The following is a 26,888-nucleotide window of genomic DNA, read 5'->3' on the forward strand; positions in this document are numbered from 1 at the left end:
CTTCTTTTAGAGATAAAAAAAAAAAAAAAAAAAAGACTGTAGGAATTATTAACTGCAATTGCTTCCTTCTAAGTATCAAGAAACCAGGACTCCACAAGGCCAGATCCCTTGCCCAGGTCCCACGGCTACAGAGAGACCGTGTTGGATTTGTGTGCAGGGTGGGCTGCTGGGCTGCCCATCATTTCTTCCTATCCCTCCTCCTCCCTCTCCCACTGTGCACCTTGTACAGTTTCAACATGTACAGTTCTGCCCCTGGACTGCTCTGAAAAAAGGAGGATGGAGGCGCTGGGTTATTCCTGTCTGTCTTAGCGTGGGCATCATTGCTGCATTTTAATTACTCAGACCCCGCCCACTCCTCAGGCACACAGGCTGAGCAAGCTCTCTGAATGATAAGGTAGGAATCAGGTGAAAGAGAGAAGGCAATTGTCTACCTGTGAGTGTGTAAGAGGATAAGCTCTCAGAGCTCTGCGAATGGCCACAATGAGTGCTATAAAAATAACCATTACAGATTATCAGCAAGTTGAGTCTCTGCAGTGTGGATTTCAGATTCCAACTCAACTGTCCCCTTGGACTCCTTTCTCCTGCCCAATTACTGTCCTGCACTGACTGTCTTCCATGTTGGTACTTACCTACTGTTTTAACCAGACCTCTGATTCCTTCCAAGACGCTGTATTAGAGGCAAAAATTAAAAACGAAGTAAATACCTGCATACATATTATTTTTAGAGTTCAAGTTCCCCTAGTATATGGCACCTCCTTTTTCTTTCCAGTTTGTAAAGGAAAACCCAGGATGGAACAAGCTCCTATTCTGGCAGCTGCCAGGAACATCTGAAGCTAGGACCTGCATTTAATTAAAAGCTGTTCTAAGCAAAGGGAAGAGTTAACTCTTTCTCATTTGTTTCTTTCCAAGCTTCTGGAAACTGGAGGTGATGGTCATAAAGAAAATTGCATTTGGCATTTGTAGAAATGAAGGGGAAGGGTGATATGCCAATAAATACGGTACATTTTTAAAGAGAGCTTAGGCTCTGAATTTAAGCTCTGAACCACAGAATTACTCCTTTCTATTAGCCTCAAAGGTTTAATGGTACCAAGGAGGATATTCAGCTGACTGCATTCAATTGAATTGGAGTTTATCTCTAATGCCAAATGGAAGGCAGTAGTTTACTAAAAACAGTGGACTTTGGGGATACCAGGTTCCCCATGGAAGTTTAACTACCCAGCTGGATCACCACAGGAAAATTACTTGACCTTCTGAGCTCCTGACTCCTCATCCATAAATGGAGCTAATAATCTATATTGAAACCTACATGAAATTATGTGGGCACATTATATAGAAAGGGCTGATTAGCTACTGAATTAAATCTCAAGTTGGTAGAGACATTAGAAGTCACCCAGCCTAATCTTGCAATATCAGTCCTCTGTCTCCTGTTTGATGTCTGCGGTAAAAGGAAGTTCACAAGCTTTCAATGCAATCTCTATTGTCTTGAAAGAGGGATATAGGATAGAATATTTTTCCCAACATGGGATTGTTCCTCTTGCCCTTAACTTCAGCACGTTGGTCCTTATTCAGGCTTTTGGACAAGAAATAAGTCTTGGCAGCCCTGTACAAGAAAGCCACTGAAATATTTTATTTACTTGGTCATGTAATGAATTGTAGTTGCAAATCTCCAGGTGCAAGTACAGGGACCATATGGAGGGGAGAGATGAATACAAATTTCTCATTTGGGGGGGCAGCTGGTAGAGTCAGGGTGCCATTGGCCAACGGAGGGAAAGAAGAGGAGCAGTGTGTGGGGTGAAGGTGATAAGCTCAGTTTGGGACATGTTGCTTTGGAAGAGCTGAGTCACCCAGATGGAGATTTCAGGTAGATATGTGAGTCCAGAGCTCAGGAGGTTGGGACTGAAGGTACAGATCTGGGAATAATCAATACACAGGGGGTGGCTGAAGTTGAAGATATGGCTCAAATTGCCCAGAGGGGAGATGAGAACATCAATTGTTATGAGGCAAAAACAGAACCCAATTAAAAAAAAAAAGAGGGGTTATAAAGTTTGTTATAAAAATTAATTGAAGAGCTCTATGGAAAGGAGCTCAGAGATGAGACTGTGTACACTAAAGAGGTAGGAGGAGCTTCAGGTGGGAGGTGCTGTCAGAGAAGCCAGAAGAGTAGTGCCTGGCGAGAGGGGGACCATCACACGACAATTGAAGGTAGTGTTAAAAATCTCCCAGTGGATTAGCTGTAGGGGCCACAGGTGGACACCACAAGTAATTTCTCTAGATGATGGGAGTGGAAATCTGACTGTACAGTCCACTGAGAAATTAATGAGAGATTAAAGAAGTGAGAACAGCTAGTAGAGACCAATTTGTCCAGTAACTTGGTTGTTAAGGATTTAGGACAAAGGGGTCTTCATTGAAGGGTGGGAAGAATAAGGGCAGACACTGGGGAATTTTTCCCCTTTGTAGGACTGGGGTCCTATAAGGGGGCCTGGGGGTCTGATGAATTTAAAGACCATTATGCTGCAGTTGCACCAATCCCAATAGCTGATTGGTGAGTGGTTTTTCTTTCATAGAAAATGTAGCGGCCAGGACACAGTAGCAGAAAATGCAGGTGGTTGAACTTATTTGGTGCAGAGACTTGGGAAGGCTGAGCAACTAAAAGAAAGGAGATTGGGGAGCTTATGGCATTAGCAAAGGAGCAGATAAAGTGAGGGACCTCAGGACTACCAGCTGGAAAGGAAGACTCTGGAGGTGGCCACCATCTTTCCATCTTGGGTCTTTGCCTCTGGGTATGTCACTTTACGCTGCACATTGCCCAGAACGGCACACAACAGTGTAGACATGTGGGACTAGTACAGAGCTCAGCACCATGTTTTGGGGCCCCTCACACCTGGGAGTTAACTTATTAAGTCACGTCACAGTGTTGATGTGCATTGACTAACCAACTGCCTAAGTCCTTTCCACAAAGGCTGCTGTTAAAACAGTCTTCTGACCATCCCATAATAAGCACAGAATCTTCACTTGAGCCCCTTGGCTGACTTTTGCAACACTTGGCCTCCCCTGTAGGTCTATTTAGAATCTACTTCTGCTGTGAAATGAGGTCACTATGCTTCCCAGATCTGGGTCATAAGCAAATGGGATAAACATGTCACCCACATCTTTATTCGGGTTGTTGATAAAAGTGTTGAACAGAAGCAGGATAATGCTAATGGCAGAACTGTGCCTGACTCTCACCCTGCAACCCTCTGCCCTCATGGACCCCGATCCATCAGCCCCTTTGTTTGGCTACAAATTCATGTGCTGCTGCTTCTGCCTGGTCCACATTTTTCCATTTTACCTATAAGGATGTCACAAAGGACCATCCAAACACCTTGCTGAGAAGTGTGGACATGCAAGGTCAACAGTTTTCCTACAATACACTGGTCTAGTAACCTTACCCTGTTGTACAAAAATACAATGCACTTTTTTCTTTGCTGTGTCTCATACACCTACGACCAGATGGAAATCGGTTTATGACATTTTACAGCTTTATAACGTTTCCTGTCTCACCATGACATCACTTTTCTCTAAACCAAGACCTTCAAAAGGCCACAAAGGTGTTAAGAACCTAGTTTTCAAAACAATGTATCAGGTTACCTGATCTCCCAGGCTGTTGAAATGAAAGAATGTTAACTTGATAATGACACCATAATAGGAAACTCCCTGCTTCAAATAGAAAGAGAGGGGCCCTAGAAAGTAGCCCCAGAAAGTGGTCCCATGCCTTTCTTGGAGCTTCGTCTCCACAGTCCTAAAAGGCAGTTTAATTTTTATTTCTTTGAATCTGATTTTCAAAATAAAGCCAAATGTGATTTTTTTCTGAGCTTTCTTGACTATGTCATTTTCAAACAGGTTATTGGGAACTTGGGATCTTCACTCTTACAAGCTATGTTTCAGTTGCTTTAAAAAAAAAAAATGAAAAATGAGAAAGACACAGATCAAACCAGGGTGAAAGATGCCAAGGTGTTTATGAAGAGTATAATCCCTAATTATGATGAGCGTGGCATCCTCCCCCCCAGGCAATGCGTTAAACAAGAGTGGTTTAACTAATCCGTCAACATCTGTTCACTGCTTGCTGCTGGGAGCACAAAGAGGTGGAAAAGATGGCCCAGTGCCCTCAGAGAGATTACAGTCTAATCTGAGAAGAGCAAAAAAAGACACCTTCAGCAAAGAGTCCGCCAAACAAAGCCACAGGGGCTGGATGCCAAGTGAATGTGCCAGGTGTTCTGGGAGAGGCTGTGGGGTAGGGAGGGTGGGGTAGACTTCTCAAAGGGAATGAGACTTCACCTGGGCCTCGAGGGAGGGATAGAATTTAAACAGCGGGCAGGTGGACATTTGGGGGAGATGGAATAAATGTGAATAGTCCATTTAGGCAAATGAAGTTTACAATTAGCCAGGTTCAAATCCCCTCTCACTTTTCAAATAAAAAACAAAAGTCTGACGTTCAGCTGGGGAATTAACAAAGAACACACTTGTCCTCCCCCATGGAAGTTCAGCCAAGGTCGTACAGAGATGAATGTCCACTACATTCACTCTAAGGAGATGCTCCAATTAAAACTTAATACACTATCACACACAGTACAAATTCCATTAAAACCATCCGCTGCAATTTAAAATTTAAAACTAATGGGTTTTCTAAGAAAGCAATAACATATGCCACAGGAGGTAAAATTCCAAGAAGGAGAACAATGACACAGAGTTCAGATGACAAAGCAGTGGTTTGCAATCCTGGCTTCACATTAGAATAACCTGGAGAGGTATCAAAAAAATAGCAATGCTTGGGCTGTACCTCATGCCAATTAGATCACACTCCCTGGGGCATTGCATTTAAATTAAAAATACCAATGATTCTCATTCTCATTCTCTCAACAAATATTTTCTGAATGCCTACTATAGGCTGGGCATTGCTCTAAATATTGGTGATATAACAGTGAACCGAACAGAACCCCTCAAAAATACCATCATCGGTTTTACATTGACTCTGAAGCAAGCAGAAAAGCAAATTAAGTCAGTAAAATATGTATCAAAAGACTGACAATGTGCTAAGGAGAAAATAAAGCTGAGAAGGGAGTTATGAAATCTTAGGGGCAGGATGGCACAAAAGACTTCACCAAATGGCAGGAGTTTGCATCAAGATCTGAAGGGATGAGGGAGACCTCAGCCACAGGACCTGAAGGAAGAGCATTCCAGGCTGGAGGAACAGCGGGGGTGGTGCCCTGAGCAGAAGCAAGCTGGTGAAGCCAGAGCGGAGGGAGGGCGGCAGAGGCGGAGTCAGAGGCGGAGTCAGGGACAGAGGGCACCCGAAGGAGGGAGAACTCCTGCTGGGCTATGCGATGAGTTTGGTTTTTACTCTAAGTGAGAAGGGAAGTGACTGGGAAGACTGAGCAGAGAAGTGACATGAAATGATTTTCATTTTACTAGAATCATTCTGGCTGCCCTATTGGGAATAAACTATGCAGGGAATGGGAACAGTAGCAATTAGGAGAGTCTTGAGTCTGATTGAAAGATGAGAAGTGATGAGCGATGACCGAATTCTAGGAATTTGGGTGCTGGGATAGAATCCATGGCCTAATGCATGCTAAGCAAAGCATTTTACCACCAAGCTACATCTCAGGATGCAGATTTTCAAGGACTAACCAGAGACAAGCATCCGGAAGGGTCAGGGTGGGAATCAGGAACCTGGTTTTGGATGCTAAAGTTTGGGAAGACTTAGCCATTCAGCAGAGATGTCCAGTAGGTCATTGCGTGTCCAAGCAGCACAAGATGGAGGGACACTGGTGGGAGTCCTTGGCTTACAGATGGCATTTAAAGCCAGAACAAGTGACATCACAGACAGTAGTCAGACAGACAAGAAGTTCAAGTGCTGAGTCCTGAGCCCTGCAGGGGTCAGAGAGAAGAGCTGGCAGCCAAAAAAACTAGAAGGATTCTGGCTGGTGCACAAGGAGGAACACCTGGAGAGCTCATTGCTCAAGAGCCAGGAAGGAGCGCTCAAGGAAAAAGAGGAATGGACTGTGAAGGCCAAAGACTGTGAGGGATCTAGTAAAAGACTCTGACGGATCCTGGATTTAGCAAATGTGGACATCATTAGTGACCTCTATAAGAGCAGTCTGCCATGCATAGTGGGCTGGAGAACATATCTAGGGTGTCATGTTCTTTTGGACTCAGCTTAAATACATTGCATGTTTGTCCTTACTAGAATATAAGGGTCTAATCATGGTAGCTCAAATATTTGATTTACTGAATGCATCAACAGGCTGCGCAAGCATGATGTTTAATTGGTAGCTCATGAAATCTTCTAAAATGATTAGTGTGTAGTTGGGTGCAGTAGCACACGCCTGTAATCCCAGAGACGCAGGAGGATTTCAAGTTCAAACCCAGCCTCAGCAACTTAGTGAGACCCTCAGCAACTTAACAACACCCTGTCTCAAAATAAATATAAAAAGGGCTGAGGATGTGTCTCCGGGTAGAGTAGAGCACCCCTAGATTCAATCTCTAGTACCAAAATAAATAAAATGATTAGTGCGTAAAATGGGAATCTATTCAGAAAAACAATTGTTGATGGAAGGATTACTCTCCAGATGCTTTTATCAGAAGATTCACCTTCCCATAGACCTTAAATCCTAACTAGCACTGCATTTCCTATCTCCCTCATAAGATTCTATGTTGTGAAGGGTTTGACCACATCGGACTATGGGGATCCTTGCGTATTAGCTGTGAATATGACCTGGTTCTTCTCTCCCACCCAGACATGCCTATTGAACTCAATTTCATTCATTTAAAAAAAACTTCATGAGAGGACTACTATGGTCCATAACTGTACTGGGTGTTTGAGTCACAGTATCACGTAGGATATAGTCTGTCCATGAAGGAACCTTCTAGTCTACAGTTTCTGACCCTCAGCTGGTATCAACTTGATGTGACTCCAGCTTCACCTCCAATGATAGTTCACATCTCTAACTGAATCCACAGGTGATAGAGCACAACAGCCTCAGATTCACTCAACCCTAGAAATGTATCAGGGAATATGCCAAAGGGACTCTCAGCCAGTTCCAAGGCCTCAACAAATGTCAAGTTCAGAAGACAATGTTCTTTTTTTGTCTATGAAAGAGCATGCTTTATTGGGAAGCAGAGAGCAGCATGGTGACCAACAGAAGGTGCCCAATGGGTGGGCATCCTACTTGTCATACTCAAAAAGATACACAGGATGTTTTGCTAATAAAAATCAACAGGAACATGGATTCCTCTGGGCAACTTCCCCACATTCAACCCTCTCAAGGGTCAAGAAAACTCCTGAAGGCAACTATGGTTCACTAGAGATAGAGCCCCTCAGGGATGCCTTCTTATTTTTTATAAAGAACATTTTCTTAGGATTTTTGAAGTTTTCATTTGTTCCTTTCATTCTACATTCTCTCAAGGCCATTAGACCAGTTTCTGTACAGATTCCTTGATGCCAGCACCAGAGAGGTCATCCTTTGCCATGATCAAATCGTCCAGTGTCATCCTGCTTGTGTGAATCTGTAAGATGCGCCTGTTAGTCTTTTCATCAGGCAGGGGGAACGCAGTCTTCCTGTGGACGCGACCTGGTCTGGTAAGTGCTGGATCCAAAGTTTCTATTTGGTTTGTGGCCATGATAACTTTCACGTCTCCCCTTGAATCAAATTCGTCCAACTGGTTCAACAATTCCAACACTGTTCGCTGAATCTCTTTCATTTCCAGAGAGTGAATCATATCTTTTGGTCCCAATGGCATTGATTTCATCAATGAACACAATGGTGCGTGTTCTTCAGCAACTCAACATAATCCCCATACGAGTTTAGGCCCTTTCCTAGGTACTTCTGAATAAGTTCAGAGTCAATCACTCTCAAGAGAGTGGCCAATGTTTGGTTTGCTACTGCTTTGGCTAACAAGGTTTTACCTGTGCCAGGTGGACCATAGAGAATGACCTTCTTAGGGGGCTTTATACCCATCTCTTCATAGTATTCAGGGTGGGTGAGAGGAAGCTCCATAGCTCCTTAATTTCCTGGATTTGGTTGTTCAACCCCCCAATATCTGCAGAGGTCTCCTGGGGGGGGAGCTTTTCCACCTTCATCACTGAGACCAGGGGATCTGTGTCATCCATCAGCACTCCTGTCACGGCATGTACTTTGTGGTTGAGCAGGACTGAGCAGCCTGGTTCCAGCAGATCCTTGTCCACAAATGAAGGGAGGCTGACATAGTGTTCTGAACACACAGATGTGGACACGATGGCATGATTGTCATCAATGATCTCTTTCAAGGTTTCTACTAACATGGGGGTCCCCCTCAGATCATCCACCTTTGATCTTTCCTCCTCTTGCTTTTCTTCTAATGATTTCATTTGTTCCTGATTTCTAATGAGTTCTTCTTCCATGAGAAGATAGTATTTAATTCTTTCCAACTTCAGCAATTTCAAGCGGCACTGAGTGTGAGGTGTCACCAGTGGTAGTTTGCTGGCAGCATCTGCTCCCTTTGTCTTCTTCTTTTTCCCAACTCTGGTTGGTAGAGGAGGTTCCTATTTTTTTTCTTATCCTTGTCATCCTTCTTGTCACCTCCAAGATCATGATCACCATTCTGACTTTGACCCATCTTGCCACTCTGGCTGCTGCTGCAGGAAGTGGAAGATGTTGTTCTTGAAACATTTCTCCATTTTTCCTTCCCCTGGCCCAGACAACAGTTAGACGTTTTGATATGAATGATACTTCAAGGAAATCTGCATTTTATTTTTATTCCCCATACGCAGAACAAGAAGTGTATATATCCTTTCTTTGCAAGTCATGTAATACATAAATATTAGTTGAACAAAAAAGAAAAAAATGAGTTTGAGGGCATTGAGGACAAAGTAAAAACTCTAGGAGAGAACTGAGCATCATGTTGAGAGGGAAAATACTACCTCCTGCAAATGTTTGCTGAGCTTTCACAGCTTTCAATGGCTTTACAAGAAGCTACCCACCTCCTATCTGCAGGATCACCATTATTAGCAAAGCCTACATGCTGTGTCAGGATGGAGATTGGAACAGCAGTGGAGAAAGGGTTATTAAAATATAGTAAGTCCAACTATCCTAGTGTAGGGGTTCCAGCAAGGATTTTAACCAATGGAATTCCAGAAGTACATCTTGATCCAACAAATGAGAACTGTGGTGGGTGGTGACATTTCACAGGAGAACAGCACATCAATTCATCCCAGCCTCCATTATGACTACCCACCTGCCTGTTAGCAGGAACAATGAGCTGCTCCTCTTTGGTTTTTGCTAAAAATAAAAGGTACTACCAATGAGTGACACTTTACATGTACAACCCTCAGGCAGAGTTCTGGTTACCATAGCAAACCCTACTCATGACAGCAGAGATGGAGCTCATGACATATCCAATGGCCAGAGCCTGCCTTCCTGCAAGAAAGCAGCTATCTTTTCCAGATACAATAACCAATTGCCATAGCCCTTCCTATGAATAAAAGCCTAACCAACACTTTTAGGTCTTGGATAAGCCCCCAATTTCTATTTGTCTGAAAGAGTAGGTTTATGTCTAATGTCTACTTATCAGGATGCTGATGGAATTCTCAAGATGGACCTGATTTTTAAAAGAGGGTCTAAGTCAGACATGGTGATATGTACCTGTAATCTCAGCCACTCGGAGCACTGAAGCAGGAAAACTGCTTGAATCCAGGAGTCTGAGGCCAATGTGGGCAACATAGAGACCTCATTTCCAAAAAACAACAAGCTGCTTTCTCATTCTTCCGATTTGCAGCCCCCAAGCTCCATACCTGGTGAGAGCCTGACTTTGGCCTCTTCCATAACTAACCCAAAGCTGGTGCCAGAAAAATGGTCATCCTTGAGCAAGACCCAGTGCAGGGGGTCTTGTACCAACCAATCTATAAAGTGATGTCCATGTTCTTGTTCTAGGGCTCTATCGACTGAGAGATGGAGTCAGAAAAGACCAAATCACAAAAAAATGTTCATATGTACAGAAAGTCAGGAGCGGGAAGAACTCAGGGCCTCTTCTGAACACAAACAAATGCTATCTTTGCATATAAGGACTTTCCTAGGCCATCTTGGCCTTTCCTTTAAGCATTCAAGGAAGAGGGTTTAAACCATCAACTCTCAAGATGGATCATAAAAAGTCCCAAAGTCGAGAAAATGCAAAACTAACTTCAAACTTCTCAAAGATTAAGTCCCAGTCCAGTTTTTCAGAGAAATAGTACATTGAATATCTGAATAAGTATCTTTCTTCTTTGTGTGTTACCTGTGTCCTGAATTTATAAGTAGGAAAATGAGTTAGAAAGCTCAGAACTCTGTAGAGACTTCCGGGTTCCTGAGTAGTTACTGCTTCTTGGAGATTCTGTATGAAATAGTTTTTGAGAATACAGGATGGCCAAACAGATCTGAATCAAATTCTTGCTCTGAATAGATAAATACCTCAGGAAAGTCAGTTAACCTTTCTGAAACTACATTTCCTCATCTGAAAAATAAGGGTAACTGGGAACAGTGCCTGAAATAAAGTGCTCAATTAATTCAAACAAAATAAGTATTTGGTGTCTGCTTTATACCAGGAACTGTTGTGTGCACTTGAGATACATGAACAACACAAGGTCTTTGCTTTAATGATGCTTACATTTTAACAGGTGAGAGAGAAAAATAAACTACTACATCAAAGACTTTATTTCAGTCAAGAATTAGTGATAGAACCCCAGGAGGAAATAATTTAGATTATAGGTTTATAAAAAAGATGCCTTGGAAGATCTCAGCAAATGGCACTGATATGAGACAGAACATGTGTTGCAGAATGGAATGACAATGTGTCAGGGCACAGAGGGAGGACAATGAATGGTAAGAGAGGTGGACCCAGGAACCTGGATCATATTCATCATTACTGTGTGTGTGTGTGTGTGTGTGTGTGTGTGTGTGATGCTGGGGATTGAACCCAGGGCCTTAGTGCATGTGAGGCAAGCACTCTACCAACTGAGCTATATCCCCAGCCCCTGGATCATATTCAAATGACCAGGAGAATGCCCCAATGTTAAGCTGGGGAGTGACATGAACAGAGATTTTTACAAGACCCCTCTGGGACAGAGGTGAGTGAGGGACGACTAGGTAGAACACAGGGAATTTTATGGCAGTGAAACTACTGTATATGATACTGTAATGGTGGATTCATGTCTTTATACAGTTGTCCAAATAGCAAGAGTGAACCCCAATGTAAACTATGAACTTTGGATGATAACATGTTTATATAGGTTAATCAGTCGTAACAAAAGTACCACTCTGGCAGAGGATGTTGATAATGGGGGTGGCCATGCATGTGTGGGGGTAAAGTATATATGGGAGGTCTCTGAATGCTATTACTATGATTTGGATATGGAATGTCCCCCAAAACTCATGTGTTGGAAGCATGGTCCCCAATGCAACAAGGTTCAGAGGCGATCTAAGGCAGTGATTGAATTGTGAAGGTATAACCTAATCAGGGGATTAACCCATTTGATGGATTAATAATTTAAATGGACTATCAGGTGGTAACTACAGGTAGGTGGGTGTGGCTGGAGAAAGTAGGTCACTGTGGGGGCATCTGTCTTTGGGTACTATGTCTTGTCCCTGGCTCCTCTTTCTCTTGGCTCTGCATCTGCCATGAGCTAAGTAGCCTTCCTCCACCATGCCCTTCTGCCATGATGTTTCTGCAATGAAACTGGCTGACCCTGGATTGAGACCTCTGAAACAGAAGTCAAAGTAAATCTTCCTCCTCTAAGTTGTTCCTGTTAGGGATTTTAGTCAGAGAGATAAAAAACTGATGAACACAGTTCCTTTCAACTTAGCTGTGAACCTAAAACTGCATTAGATAAAGTCTTTGGGAAAAAAAAAAAAAAACAACAAAACCCTCTGACTGTTCTGAGGAGAAAGGCCTAGTTGGGGCATCAAAAGTGTCCTCAGGAATCCCATTTAGGAAGCAATTGCAGCAGAGATCCAGGGACAGGATGGCAGTAACTTTAACCATGTGGCTAGAGGTGGGGAGAAGGTGGATGCTAAAGGAAAGGATTACCACTTACAGATTTGGATGCAGGGCATGAAGGAACAAAGAAGAATAAAGAATGGTTTCTGGATTTGAGGGGGGGGGGTGAGTCTTTCAGTGAATGCCATTTACTGAGATGGAAGGAAAAGGAAAGAACTAGGTTGGAGGAGAAATACCATTTTGGTCATGTTTGGTTGAGGTGCACGTTGACACACCAATATGGAAATGTTAAAGGGGCAGTAGGGCACATGAGTCTGGAATTCAGTGGATAAAGACAAGGACAGAGACCTAAACTTGGAAGGCGAAAATCTTGAGATAGTTGGGATCTTCCTGGTAGGGAGAACAGTGAGAGAGAGAGTTTCAAGGTCATGTCCTGGGACAACATCATAAAACAATGAATATTAGTTGTTGTTATTTTCAATACATTGGGAAGGAGACTGTTAGCTAACTATAGACTCAGCATTTTTAAAAATCATCTATCGACTCTCAACCTGCCATCCATTCATATCATGAATGAGCATATTTCCTGAAAGGTAGTAGAGAGTAGTCATCAAGAATGCAAGCTCTGGGCCGGGAGCAGGGGGCATATGCCTGCAATTCCAGCAACTTGGGAGACTAAGGCAGGAGGATCACAAGTTTGAGGCTAGCCTCAACAACTTAGCAAGATCCTGGTTCAAAATTTTACAATAAATTTTAAAAAGGGCTGGGGATATACCTCTGTGGTTAAGTGCCCCTGGGTTCAAACCTAGAAACACTCCCCCCCGACACACAAAAAAGAATGCAGAATGCAAACTCTAGAGTCAGGCTGCTATATTTAAATTCCAGTCCCTCCGACTCAGACCTGTACAACCTCAGAGAATCTGCTTAACCACACTGCACCACCATTTCTCCATCTGCAAACAGGGATGTAGTGGTTGAATGATGGCTCCCACCAAGATATGTATATGTACCAGAACCTACAAATGGACCTTATTAATAAAAGGGTCTTTGAGGGTATAATTAAATAAAGGAGCTCGAGATGGGATCAGTTTGGATTATCTGGCTATCCCCAAATCCAATGACAAAAGTCCTTAGAATAGACAAAGTCGAGGAGATGGACAAGCAGAGAAGGCGATGTGAAGGCAGAGGCAGAAGGGAATGACTCGGTCACAGGAATGTCAACAGCTACCAGCTTCCAGAAACTGGAAGATACAAGGAAAGATTCTCCCCTAGAGCCTTGGAGGGAGCACGGCTCTGCAACACCCTGATTTTAGTCTTCTGACCTCCAGAACTGAGAGAGAATAAATTTCTATTGTTTTAAGCCACCAAATTTGTGCTACTTTGTTATGGCAGCCCAAGGAGGAATAATAATAGTCTGTACCTCATTGGGAGGTTATGAGAACTGGATGAGTTGATATGTATAAGGTGTCTAGAAAGTGGCTGCTGGGCTGGGGATATAGCTCAGTTGGTAGAGTGCCTGCATCGCAAGCACAAGGCCCTGGGTTCAATCCCCAGCACAAAAAAAAAAAAAAAGTGGCTGCTGAATAGTGAAACTGAAACCATTTTCAATTCTACCCATGACTGGACATTGTATTGGATCCTGAAGGGCGGAGGGGAGAGGCAGTTCATCTTCAGAGATGCTCCAGATAAAGATAGCACTCTGGAAGCTGGGCAGGTGAGGGACCAGTAGGAAGAGTGCTCAGATGCCATAAGCATTTCCCTGGTGCCCTCAATTGCTGACCACTGCTTCACAGCAGTCACCAGCAGAGAAATCAATCATTCTCACATCTGCTCGGGTTTTCAGAGATAAGTACTAGGTGTAGGGATGGGTTAACGCAAGCCTTTCCAGTATCTTCGTCTCATCTCACCATTCCACTGCCTGCTCTCTCAAGAGAACCTGTGCTGATGAGGACACTTAGTGCACATTTTTTAGGGACAGCTGTCTCTTCTTTTAGCCTAATGATATTGGGATTAACAGTGACCAGGGCGGGGTAGGAGTGGAGAGTGGGCAGCGGCAAACTGTGGAGGAAAGCTATGCCAATTTTGTATGCTGAGTGATTTTGTAATAATATTTGCATGGCTGCTTTATCCTTGGAAGTTAATTTTCTTCACCAGGAGACCCATTATAGCACAATCTAGTTTTACCCAAATCTCTATAAAATATACTGTGCCAAAAAAGAGGGGGAGGCGTCTGTTTTGAAACAGCTGAAATCAGACATTTTATGTGTCATTGGCCAACATACAAAAATGTAGTTTATTGACATCTTGTTTTATTAAAGTTGGCTCTATTCTCGTCTTCTTAGTTGCAGAAAACGAAACACTGAAACACTTGAAGAGAGTTTAGGATTGTTTTTGATCACCTGCATACAAACCTTAGTAGTGTCAGACCAATTAATTAATCTGCATCATACAGAGGGATCAAGCTGTCGAAGGCACTTCTGGTAGCCAAGTCACTGGAACTCTTCCCGAGTGAGTGGCCTTGCTGGGTGTTCAAACTTGTATGTGTCACCCAGAACATCACAGCTGACCTGAAACACACTTGTCTCTGCTCTCCAGAAACAGTCTTACAGAATATTGGAAATCCAATAACATCTCAGAATGTTTAAACAGGAGGACCAGGCTGGCCTTTGTTGAAAGGGGCAAGAATTGCTGCTTATTCTGTCTTCCCCCTTAGGGATCCCCAAATCTCCTTGGGAATGACTAGCCAGAAAGGCCCCCAGGGGTGTAAAGCTCCCTGGTTTCCTCTCTCCTCCCACCTGCTTCCTCTGGTTGGCCAGAATCCTCCCCTCTGCAACCCAAATCCCTGCCTCTTTCCCCTACTGTGTATACCATAATCCTAAATTGCTCTCTCTCCTACCCTGTACCCAGCTCAACTCCTACTGCCTCAGGGGGCAGGTCCCAGCCCGGGAACTGACTTTGGATTTCCACAGCACCAAGTGTGCCTCCTGCTCACAAAGGAATCTTATCCTGCATTATATGAATGCCATCTTTATTTTTAGCAAAGCAGGATGATCAGTCCTCAGATGCCAGGACAACCGGGTATGTGTGTTTTATCTTGAACGAGTGGACTGAGGTAGCAGAGTGCAAGTCTAGTGCTTGCAAAGCCAAGTACTAGAGGTGCCAAAGTATTGATAAAAATGAGAGCAGCCCAAACTCATTTCCACTCTTGCCAGAACACCTCAAAGGACCTTGTCTGGGGCAGCATTCTGTTAAGTGCAAATATACCATGGAAGCCTCTCCTCAGGAAGCTGTTAAAAGAGCACAGAACCTATATGGAAAGAGCTACATCTACTGCAACCTCAAGGCAAGAAATTGGATTATGCTCCTTCATGGATTCACAGATTCCTAGGAGTTTGTGATTTCTTTTATCTGCATATGGACATCTGGGCATTGCAGGCTGCTTCTCACAACAGAACTTCCCCTACCTCCTTGCTATTATTTCACCCAAAGCTTGCAACCATTGTGTGCGCAAAATAAGTTCACTTTGCTGCAAAATCAGTTCTCCAATCCTACCTCTTCGAAATCTCTTTGTGTGCCCTAGAGGGCTTGATGAGTCACAGAAACACTCAATAACTCAATAACAAATAATGCAAGAATAACTTCATCAGCCAGATGTTCACTGCTATCTGGTTTAGTTAGATTGCATCATGAAGAGAGTTAAGAATCTTAAGTTTCTGAATTTCTGCAAGTTGAGAGCCTAGCCATTTCACTCAGAATGTAATCAGATGGGCAAGGCAAGCATGGAGTAGCCAGGTCCCCTATGGATGGGGACAGAAGGTGTCACTGGTATCTTAGAAGCCAGGCCAGGGGAGGCTTCTTCCCAGAGGTGGAGACTCCACTGTGTGGAGACTGTGTCTTTTCCACACAGTTGGTGCCTTAACAAGACCTCTCTTGGCTCAGCTACCCATCATATCACAAAGGGCCTCTTCGATCATTGAGTTTTCAACCTACAAATAATCCCAGTGTTTTCTTGAACACATTTGTCAACAGAATACAGAACTCCTGGGCTCACAGAGAGACTGAATCAAATACCCTAGCTGGCTTCAAATCCTCCTGCTCAGAACCCACAAGAAATGTATGCCTTTCCAAAGCTATCCATTTTTTTTTTTTCTCCTTCTGAAAGGTGAATAGTATGAGATCATGAATTTCAAAGTTTGAAATGCCATAAAAGGATCTATCATTTTATATGCTACCTATGCACAGTCCTAAAGGACAACATAAACTAGACAAAAATTATCCAGGTGGAAAATAAAAAAATAATTTGAGAAATGTTTTCTATACTTTGATTTTCTTTAAAAATTATTCACATTTCTCTGAAATTTCATTTCATTTGGAACATGTGTATGGAGTGTTTACTAAGTAAAGTTAAGCGCTCCTTTTCCTGTCCCCTTCACTAACAAGTGAGAATATTTATTTAATCTTTCCTTGTGTAATCAAAGACCCATTAATAAAGCCCAGGAGGTATGCAACTGTTTAAATTCTTTCTTACCCACTTTGACCAAGTGAGACACCAGTTCCTCAGACCAAGCAAGTATAGTTGGTATCTAGTTCTGGTTGTCCAATGTGGCAAGTTCTCTGCTTTTCTGGGCCTTAGCTTCCTCATGGCAGGAACTGGGAAGTCTGAGGGCTTTGTCCCCTTCCAAACCACAGAGGACAGGGAGGTTGCCCAGGCTCTCCCTTTCAGTCCCACAATATTTTTACGTAAGAAGGAAGTGAAATACAAGATGTAGCCACTGCTATATGCCAATAGATTAAAAAAAAAAAAGTAGACATCCTGAAAATTTCTTAAGGTGGGAACAGGGAGGCAAGGCTGCTCAGAACAGTCCAAAGCTTTTCATTCAAAGATAAATGAAAACTGGAGTTGGACCATTCAAATGCCCTGCTTTCTGTATTCACCTGGGCTCTGCTGACTTTGGTGAGAGGTTTAGTCATCTCTTGATGCACTATTCCAAAAGACCCACTATGTGCCAGATGCTGTCATTGAGGGGCTTGCATACACACCTCAGTACCTCTTTGCATACTGCCTACGAACAACTCTGGGAGCAGCCACTGTACCAGTTTTACATGTGAGCAAGCAGAGGCTTCAAAATTCCAATGAGCTGACTGGTAAGAAGTCCTCTACACTACCTGGATTCTAGTTAAGTCTCTGATCCCAGTTCACTGACCTTCCTTTCCCTCTTGGCCAACCCCACAGGTGCCAGGCACCTCCTCTGGCCAGCAGCAGTAATGCAGATCCTTCCTGAAAGCCCCCCCAGCCTCACCAAATGCATTCCCAGCTCTGAGCAGACGCCCCCTTCCGTTTAGCTGAGAAGACTCCGCCTGCCATTCTCTCAGCTACCCGCCCTTCGCACTGCAGGCTCCCTCTCTCCAGGGTCTCACCCACCCTCGGCTTCTCTCCCACTTTCCAGGGACAGCACAAGCCAGCTTTCTTCTTTCCCTGCACTTTTCCTGCTCTTTACTGTCCCTGGCCTCTTCCCCACTCAAACCACTTACAGGGCTTCTCTATTCTCTTCCACTTCTCTTTTGCTTACCAAACAATGACTGGGAGGGAAATCTGGGAACTCTCCTGAAAAGCCTTTCCTCAATGTGTCATCTCCTCAAAATACTCTGGATGATTTGCAACCTGTACACTCTGGATGAGGTTTTGATATCTTGCCAATCATTTTCTTCTCATCCTTTGCATCCTGGCCCCAAAGTCATGCTTCGCTGTCACTGTTCTCTATCTCTGTCTGTGTCTTTTTCTTCCTCCTTCTGAGTGTTGGTCCTTCTCACACTTTCCTGCCTGTCTACCTATCTGCTACCTCCCTCAGGGTCCTGCCTGCCTAGCTCTTCCTGCCCCTGAAACAACTGTGTCCTTAGCATCCATCTTGGCACTGTGGAGATAACCTCTGAAAACAGAAGAAAAAAGTTAAAACTGCTGAGTCTCCAAGTCTGTGTTCTGGAAGAGATGCAGTCTCTCTGGGTTTGGTCCTGACCTTATGTGGGTTCATCTTCCTTGGAATTTTTCCCTTTGTGATTGTTGAAGTAGGAGGGGCCTGGGGATGCCACCTACCACCGTGGTCTGAGTCACTTAGGCCCACGCAATCTAGGGCAAGGGAGTATCCACAACTCAGTATTATCTTGCCCAGTCCACCAGGTCTGGATCTTTCAAGTCACAATTGAGAGGCACCTACAGTACAATTGACCTCCCTCTGCTTCTCTCCCTATCTAGACTGAGGAAATTGATGGGCAACTATTCCAGGCCTTATCTGGGCATGAATAAGATAAGGTCCTAGAGAAGAAGGCACAGGGCAGCCTGATGAGCACTCACAGGGCTTTGTAGGAGCAGAGGGGCGCATGTAAAGAAGGACTACCCAGCACTTCCTGGAGAGAGCAACCAGACCACCCTACCACTGCCACCAAAGAAAAACAGCTTTGTAAAGATGGAGCCATGACAGGTCAGGAGTTCTACAACTGTGTGTGTGTTGGGGGACACAGCAAGTGAGAAGTCTAAAGAGGCACAAAGGATGTGGGACTTATCCCATGAGGCCTGGGAGCCTCAACAGGTTTTACAAGGAGAGGCAGAGTGAGAAAGAGAAGCCTAGAAGGACTTCTCCAGGCTTCTAGTTTATCAAACATTAAAACTCCCAATTTCAGTTCCCTGTATACTTGTTCTCATAACCTGCAGGGGATCATTGTTTCTTCTCTCCAAATCCTACCAGTGCCTACACTTCAAGTCTGACAAATCTTCCTTTCTTCTTAGCACTGCCACCCACCAATTCAGACCTTCACAGCTTCCCCCCACCATCTTATGACAAGAACCTTCTTACTAGGCTCCTAGCCCCTCATCTCCTCCCAGTCCCAATTCTTTCTGCAAGAGATTTATCACCCAGAGGCACATATCTGATCATGATAGTCTCTTGCTCAAAAATCCCAAACATTCCCCTACTGGTTGGAAAACTAAGTTCCTGAAGTCCTTATCTCAGCCTCTTCCCCCATAGTACCCCTAAGGGCTTAGTCCTAACTCAGGATCAACTTTTCAGCACATACCTCTTTTCCCTAGACCTCCCCACAAAAGCCTTTTAGATCCCTTCAGTCATAAGTGACCTCTTTTCCTCCATATTCCCAAAATATTTTTTGTTTTGTTTTCTAAGACTAAACCCAGGGATGCTTTACCACTGAGCTACATCTCCAGCCCTTTTTAGTTTTTATTTGGAGACAAGGTCTCGTTATGTTGTCCAAGGTGGTCTTGAACTTGTGATTCTTCTGCCTTCCTAGTAGCTGAGATTGTGGGCATGTGTCACCTTGCCCAGCTCCCAAAATGTTTTATTTGTACAGACACTTTAGTTACTTTATTCATTCAATTATCCCTTCATTCCTTCACCCAGTAAACACAGGGCACCTACTACCTGCCAAAAGTGCACTGTTTTGCATCATAGCTATTTCTAGACTTCTCTCTCTTTTAGACTGAACCTCTGACAGTAGGGAGGGAGCCTCTTTCATCTATGCACATCCCCTGGAAACTCTAAGCCCAGCAAACCACAGGTACTCCAAAAATAAAATGATTGAAATGAATAGAGAAATTATCATAAGTTTCCTTAAATAGTAAACTGCCGTAAGTGCATGCAAAATCAATTTCAACGATAGATTTAAAGTATGATTCAATATTTTTCCAGGAGCATATTAACTATGTCAAGGGAGGTGCATTTATATACTTTACATGGCTCTGATTCTTCCTTTCCAGCACCTGCCATGGCCCCCTACCCCTACCTCCACAACACATGAATGCACACCACTATATGTCTTTTATAAAAGCAGCACTTCTTGGCCCATTCTAATGGAAGAAGGAATTGATGAAGCCAGAAAAACCACCTACAGTCAGGGGTGTGTTCTGAGACATTCTATTCCACCCCCACAAGCAGCCCTCCCACACCACACCTGCCAACTTGTACCTACTTGACTCCCACCCAGAAGTCACAGACCAGAAAAGCTGGCCCAGTAGAAGTACCCAGGCTCAAGCCCAGAGCAGGCTGAGTGTGGGAGACCTCCCCTGGAAGGAGTCCTGAAAGTCCAAGGTAAGGTCTGCAAGGGTGAGTCATTTTCTGCAGCTGCTCATCAGCCACCTCCAGTAGCTTCATCACGATTTGTCAAGGTAAACACATGAACCCAACAGACCTCACCTGTGGGGGAGGTAGGAGGCTGCAGCCAGCTACAGGGTATAGAACTAGACCCAGTTCTATTGGCCCAACACTGGACAATCTCCAGTCCCAACATAGGTCTGGACTCTGGAATGCCCTGATGCCTGTCTTTCCAGTCTCTGCCACCAGTCCATGCCAGACCTTGTGTTCTTCTCACCTCAGTGCCCCTTATCAAGGTCTCTGCACAGATCAGAGTTAATGAGGGCAGGGTTCTGGACCCTTCCCCTACTCAACTCAGTTCCTCGACTTCAATGGATTATCCAAAAAAATTGAGAACAGGAGCAGCCAAAGACGTAAAAGGTAAATGCAAATCCGAGAGGAGGGATGGGGCAGACACACACCAGGTTTTAGGATCTGAACTCAGCTTGGGAAGGAGAGAAAGATTTCCATATTGGTATGTACCCCATCTCCCTGGCAAAAGCCAATAACCGCCCCACACATGCCCTTGCTCTTCAGGAGCCGCCTCCACTCTTCGCTTCTCGTCTGGCCAGAGCGGGAAGGAGAGGCGAAGAAGCGCGGGAGGATGGTCCGGGAGACAGACCCCAATCCCTGGGCTCCGGGTGGAGGAGGAACAACTGCTCTGGGATAAGGACTCCTGGCCATGTCCTTAGTGTCCCCAGCAGTACATCTCCGGTTGTCCTACTGTTGTAATCCCGCTCTGCCCAGCCCTCTTCTCTCCAGCGTGCTCCCTTGCCCTCCACCGGATGGGAGAGGAGTTTGGGGACCACCAAATGTGGGACCCGGTTGGGCGCCCCCACTCATCGCCTAGCTGGGGCTGGGATTCCCTCACCCGATTTGTCACTGAACTTTCCCGGGCACACAAGGTCTCTGGGTGCCAGGCTCCCCCCGACCCCGCACGCCCAACCGGAGACCCAAGTCCCGGCAGCAGCGGGACGGTGGCTTCACCTGCTCGCGGCTCGGCGGAGGCTCCCGCTACTCTTCTAGCGTTCAGACCCAGGCGCCGCCCGGCGGTCCCCGCGCAGAGCAGCGGCGGCTGCTACCACCAGCGCGGACGCCGCGAGGGTCCGGAGCTGCAGCGCCGCGGTTTGCAGCAAGCCGCGGGAGGCCAATCCCCAGCACCTTCGGCCGGGTCTGCGGCGCGGCGGGTACCTGCAGCTGCAGTCCTGCCGCGTCCCCTGCCCAGGGCCAGCACGCACTGGAGCTGGCAGTCGGCTCCTCGCGGCGCTGGGGATCCACCGAGCCTCCAGGATGGGCGGGGATTCCCTCCCTCTGGTTGATTCGAGGGGCGGGAACTCCCTTCCTGGAGTGACAGAGACAGGGGGCGGGGATTCCCCTGCAGGAATGACAAGGTGGGCGGGGATTCCCCCCCACCCTACCCAACAAGCCCCTCGCGGCAGGTAATCTCTCCGGATGAACCAGCAGTCCTGGTGCTCAGGGTTCAGAAACCTGGGGATCCTGGGAGGAAAGGATCCGGGGAGAGGGCAGCTCATAATTCCATACAGGCGGGGCTCGGGGCGCCATCTATATGGAAGTGTGAGCCAGGAATCTGGAAGTTGCTTTTGCAAGGCACTTCACATAGCACCTAGAAAAATGTCAATTGCCTTATCACAGAATGAGGTGGAGAGGCCAAAGAAGACGGGAAGAGATATTCACCCACCTCAAGTTACCTTTGGCCTCTAGTGCCTTAGGATACCGAAGTTAATTTCGCACTGGTATGAGAATTTCAGGAGAAGGGACCTCTTGGCACCTCAGAGCTGCTTAATCCCCCGTTTAAGCCCCGGAGGGAAATCTCAGGGCCCCCGGGTGGAGGTTTTGGACCTTGTAAGCACTAGACAGGAACTCCTGCTGAGTGTTCTGTAGGAGCTAACGCCAGTCGCCCTTGGCCTTGTTCCAGGTCACTCGAGGAACAGGAGCTCCAAGCTTTTCGAATTCTTGGTTTCCATGAATTTTCAGGAAGGCCTTCAAATATTTTTCGTTCTTTTTTTGTCATCCTTGTCATCCTGCCTACCACAGGGAGAGGATGATAAGAACATAATAGGGAGACTGCACAGCTCTGCAAATTAAGCTCTCTTAAGAGGAAAAGCTGGTCTTTTTCAAGTGCTAGGAGATAAGAGTAAAAACATATGAAAAATTACAAAACCTGGGATAATGAATAGTTGAATAATGCTTTTGACATTTTCTGCAGAGCAATAATTGGAAATCTTTGCTTTGAGGGGGATGGGGATGGGGTGGGACACTGTTGGGTAGCGTCTTTGCCCAACAAGGCAGTAGGCTCTGGTCTCTTGGAAGAGCAGATAGACATAAATCACCTGCACTGACTCCACAGAGCTGTCTCACAGCCTCAGGAGGCCAGAATGGTCCCAAGGCATTTGGAAATGGTATCTCCAGCAGGGTTTTGGGTGGGGAAGCACTTGGATTCGGCTCTCCTTCAGCTTTTTTCCCTGGCCCCCTGCACTACTGGCGATTGACCCCAGGGGTGCTCTACCACTAAGCCATAACCTCAGCCCTCTTTTTATTTTGACACAGGTCTTGCTAATTTGCCAAACTGACCTTGAACTTGCAATCCTCTTGCTTCAGCCTCGCAGGTAGCTGGGATTACAGGCCAGCCCACAGTGCCCAGCTTCTTCTTCTGCTTTTATAATTACCAGGCTACTGAGATCAATGTCTGCACAAATCCAAGCATCTTGTATTAGGAGTTGTGCAATCTCAGGCACCCAGAGCTTCTCTCCCTATCTGCAAATGCAGAGATCTCACCCTGACTGCTGAAAAGATCAGCAGTAACACAGCAATTCTGAACGGCACTTAGGAGATGCTTACTAAAATGATAACTATTGTCTAGAAAGGTGTTATTGAGATACCACACACAAAAAAAATCTTTCCACAGTTGCTCAGGACTGGTGCTTTTTGCTGGTTTCACAGACTCAGGCTCATCTTCCATCCCTCTCTCCCAATCACAGGAGCCAAGAAGGGGCAACCCATGTCTTCTCAACACAGTTCTACAACTTTAGCACCCACTGAAAGTTTGCTGAATAAATGAATATGCAAATGGTTTACCACTTAAACCATACTCCCTGTTATTTCTTACCTACCCCATTCCAATCCTTTCACTCCAGGCATGTACTTTTTTCTTTTTTGTCTTGGTATGGGATTGAACCTGTTCCACCACACTGGGATTACAGGCATGCACCACAGAGTTTAGCTTCCAGCCCTGTACTTCTAACCTGTAATTTATGTTTCCTCAGCCAAAATGACATTTTCACTACCCTGTATCTGCTGAAATCCCAGAGTTCAATGTTATTTCTTCTGAGAGGGCTTCTCTGATCACCAGCACCAAATCAGGTGTTTTTTCTGATTAGATCTTGTTTGTGTTTCTAAAGCCTATACTGTCCATTCCAGAAACTACTCACTAGATACTTGCTGAATTAAAATAAATTGCTAAGTATATATGGATATGTGTTATATATTATCTATTATCTATAAAAATAATAGATGCAGATATACTATATTTTATCTATCACCTTCAGACATTGTCCTGTTGATCTGCTTAAAATACTTCTGGTTTCACTTTTTCTCTGATATTTTTCTCTGATATTTTCCTTTTTTTTTGGGGGGGGGGTAAGTTCTTACTTGCTAATAATAGCTCAACTCACAAGAGGTCAATCAAATGCATGGAAAATTTGTTTTGCCCTTGCAGTCTTGTCAATTTGGAAAGCTGACAACTGAAGGCATTTATTTTCCAGTGTTTGAAGATCAAAAGGTAAATCCTTTCTGTCCTCTTGTTAAATATTTAGTCACAGATTAGTATTTCTGTCCAAGTTGCCATTTTAATTTATTGCTTGTAATGTACATGATATGGAAGAGGAGGTTGTATATAGAAAACTTAAGTCTTAAGAATGACAAAAAAATGAAAATAATGAACAAAATACTCTATTATCCTGGTCTACAATATATTGATGACAGGTAAAAGAATGTAGTGTCCTTTAGGTGAGTTACATAGAGTCTCATGGACTGCAATTGCATTCCGTTTACCTTGAACTTTCTCCCTTTATGAAGAATAATCTCCCCACCAGGCTGCTGAAACTGCAACTGTAAGTTTCATTAACTTTTTAAAAAGACCCCTTTCTACCTGCCCTTCTCAGGGGCTCTTCCTAGTATGTTTTTAGGGAGGAGGAGAAGGAACCTGAGTCAACTGGCTGATTCCCTTTCTCCTCCCAACCTCCATGGGTTCATTTTATCTCCAAAACAGATTCTAGCTTCCTGTTTACCTAGGTAACTGCCCTCCTTTCTTTCTTGGGCAAATTCCTGACCATTAAGTCTTCATTCGTGACTTCATGTTGCAATGAGCCATCCCCTGGTCTTAAAAAGAGTAAGTAGCAATGATAGTAAAACATGAATTCAGTGGATTCCAGTCTGAACTCTACTTAAGGATTCTCAGGAGATGGGAATATTCAGACAACCCAGCCCTCCATCCCGGACACTACCATGATCTGGGTCTTTGGGATGGGGTCTCAATGCTGCATTGTTAACCTGAACCCTGGTGACTGCAATTTGGTTGGCCCATAAAGCACATTTGGAGAAGCTCAGAAATAGAATGACTTAGAGAATGAGAAGACTAAGTTCACCTTATAATATATGATCATAGCGGTGATAGATTTTATTTTAAACCCTGATGAAAATTTTGTAATATCTATTTCTTAGGCAGAATCTTTTGTTAACCAGTACACAAAATGTACCCATGTTTGAGGTATGTTCTTTTTTAAAAAAAAAAATTTTACCATATTTTTATCGGTATATTATAGTTGTACACAATGGGATTTGTTGTTACATATGAATTTGTTACATACATTCATTTGCCATACAAATATGCCATAAAATCTTTTAAAATATACATTTAAGGGAAAGGTTAAAGTACTTTTCATTCTATGTATATTAAAAATGATGAATTTTGCTGTATTGACAAGCATGACATTGGAACTTAGACAATTGTGCTTTGCCATTTTCAGTGTTTTATAATATTACTGCACATGCAAAATTTGTGATTTTTCTCCTGGACTCCCCTTACAGAATATGCTATTGTATTTATTTAAGCAACTAAGCCAGTTTATTATTTATCGCTTTGACTCCCAGCCTTCTATTTTTACTAAGGGAGCATTGATTGCCAGGGTAAGTTTTTCATACATTTTTTGGCAGAAAAAATAATTTATACACTAGCAAAAACAGATCAGACAGTACTTATCACTTTTACAGTATATATATATATATATATATATATATATAGATGATTTTATCGTTCTGTAAAATCATATAAGAATGAAGTGTGAATCCAAGTGAACTGTCATGAACTGTAGTGACATTTGGCTCAGCTCTGAGCTTACTTGCTCCATAAGTTTAGGGCACCAGCAAAACAAAGCTACTAAAAATTAGAATGAAAGAGAAAAAGGGAAAGGTTCAGTTTTATTAGCATAACCAGTACTTTGCAATCAGCATATCAAAAAAAGAAATTATTGTAAGTTACAGGACATGTAGGTTTTATCTTATAGTTCGATGTTGTCTTTATGTTTGGAGAAGAGAAAGGACTTGGAAGCGTGTTCTCGGGGCTCATGGCTTCAATCACTTTGGCATAGTTGTTCTCCCCAGAAGTTGAGAACCTCAGGTCCTTCCCTATTCCCTGGTCCCACATTGTTGCAAGTCAGTCAAATCATCCTGCATACAAATTTGTAAACTATTTGGTTATTTGTACATATCCCATCCTCATTCCTACTTCTTGTCTCACCTACTGATCATTCTGCTCTGAAACACTTATTATGAGAAAGCATCCTTTTAATTCCATCATGTGCTATTTACTCCTTCATCAGATACTTCTACCTCCAGATAACCTCATTGTATAACCTCCAAAAAAGTAATTACAAATATATTGTCTCTCTGTTCATTTTCTTTTTGTTTTTTATTTTTACTTCCTATTTCTTTTGCCAATCTTAGCACCTGTTTTTACTGCTACATCTACTATGAACATAGAAATTAAAGTCAGCTCAACCATACCCAGTCCAAAAGAGCAACAGAGATCAATAGCTATGCTTTGCAGTGGGTGTGTGTAAGTGTGAGAAAGTTTCTCCAAAACGGGGATAATGTTAATCACCTTTAAAGGTTTCATTAGGATGTTAAGTTCCAATGAGAGCATAGGTGTGAAAGTACTTAGAAAAAAATTTAAAGTACCCTTTAAATGAGAGATATAAGAACAGCTGCCATTTTTTGAATGGTAAATTCAGTTTGTCACAAAGTATACCTGAATAAATAACATTTCATCTTAAAGTACATCAGGAATCACCAAAAGCACTTGATAACACCATTGATAAACAGCCATTCACAACTTCTTTGCATGATGTCTGAAATAGTAGGCCAAACATAGAAAATGCATTTTACCTGTTTTCTGTGTACTAGAGAACCATTCAATGAAGTCCAGAGAATATAGGACCTTGAAAAAGTCAGATTTGGTCAAAACAAAGTCATTGTCTATTTGTTTATTTGGTTTTAGCAAATGCTGACAGCTACTTCCCTCTCTCTGTCAGGGTAGAATCCCCATTAGTTGCTACTTGAAATAAATCCAGACGATCATGTTTTTGGTTGGCCTTTATTTAATTCAGGAGTCCATCTCATTTCTGTTTCATAGAATGCCACACACACACACACACACACACACACACACACACACACACAATGTTTGATGTCCAT

At 43.8% G+C, this 26,888-nt stretch overlaps 1 protein-coding gene and 1 pseudogene across 6 annotated transcripts in view; both read right to left on the reverse strand.

Moving 5' to 3' along the window:
• The window catches only part of PDZD2 (PDZ domain containing 2), a 373,385-nt gene extending 351,960 nt beyond the window's left edge, over nt 1-21,425 (reverse strand). For 4 of the 5 annotated variants that reach the window (XM_079144472.1, XM_079144467.1, XM_079144471.1 and 1 more), the window contains exon 1: nt 21,105-21,424. The gene's annotated coding sequence lies outside the window, so the exon portion shown is untranslated. Of the gene's footprint in view, nt 1-21,104 lie in introns of all 5 variants that reach the window. The other variant, XM_079144474.1, reaches the window with a different exon arrangement.
• On the reverse strand, nt 20-12,518 carry LOC306663883 (26S proteasome regulatory subunit 4-like; annotated as a pseudogene). The gene has a single exon. The product of its transcript is annotated as a 26S proteasome regulatory subunit 4-like (transcript).
• Nucleotides 21,426-26,888: the final 5,463 nt, after the last annotated feature.

The sequence above is a fragment of the Sciurus vulgaris genome, assembly GCF_902686455.1.
Source record: "Sciurus vulgaris genome assembly, chromosome: 6".
In the NCBI taxonomy this organism is placed as follows: Eukaryota; Metazoa; Chordata; class Mammalia; order Rodentia; family Sciuridae; genus Sciurus; species Sciurus vulgaris.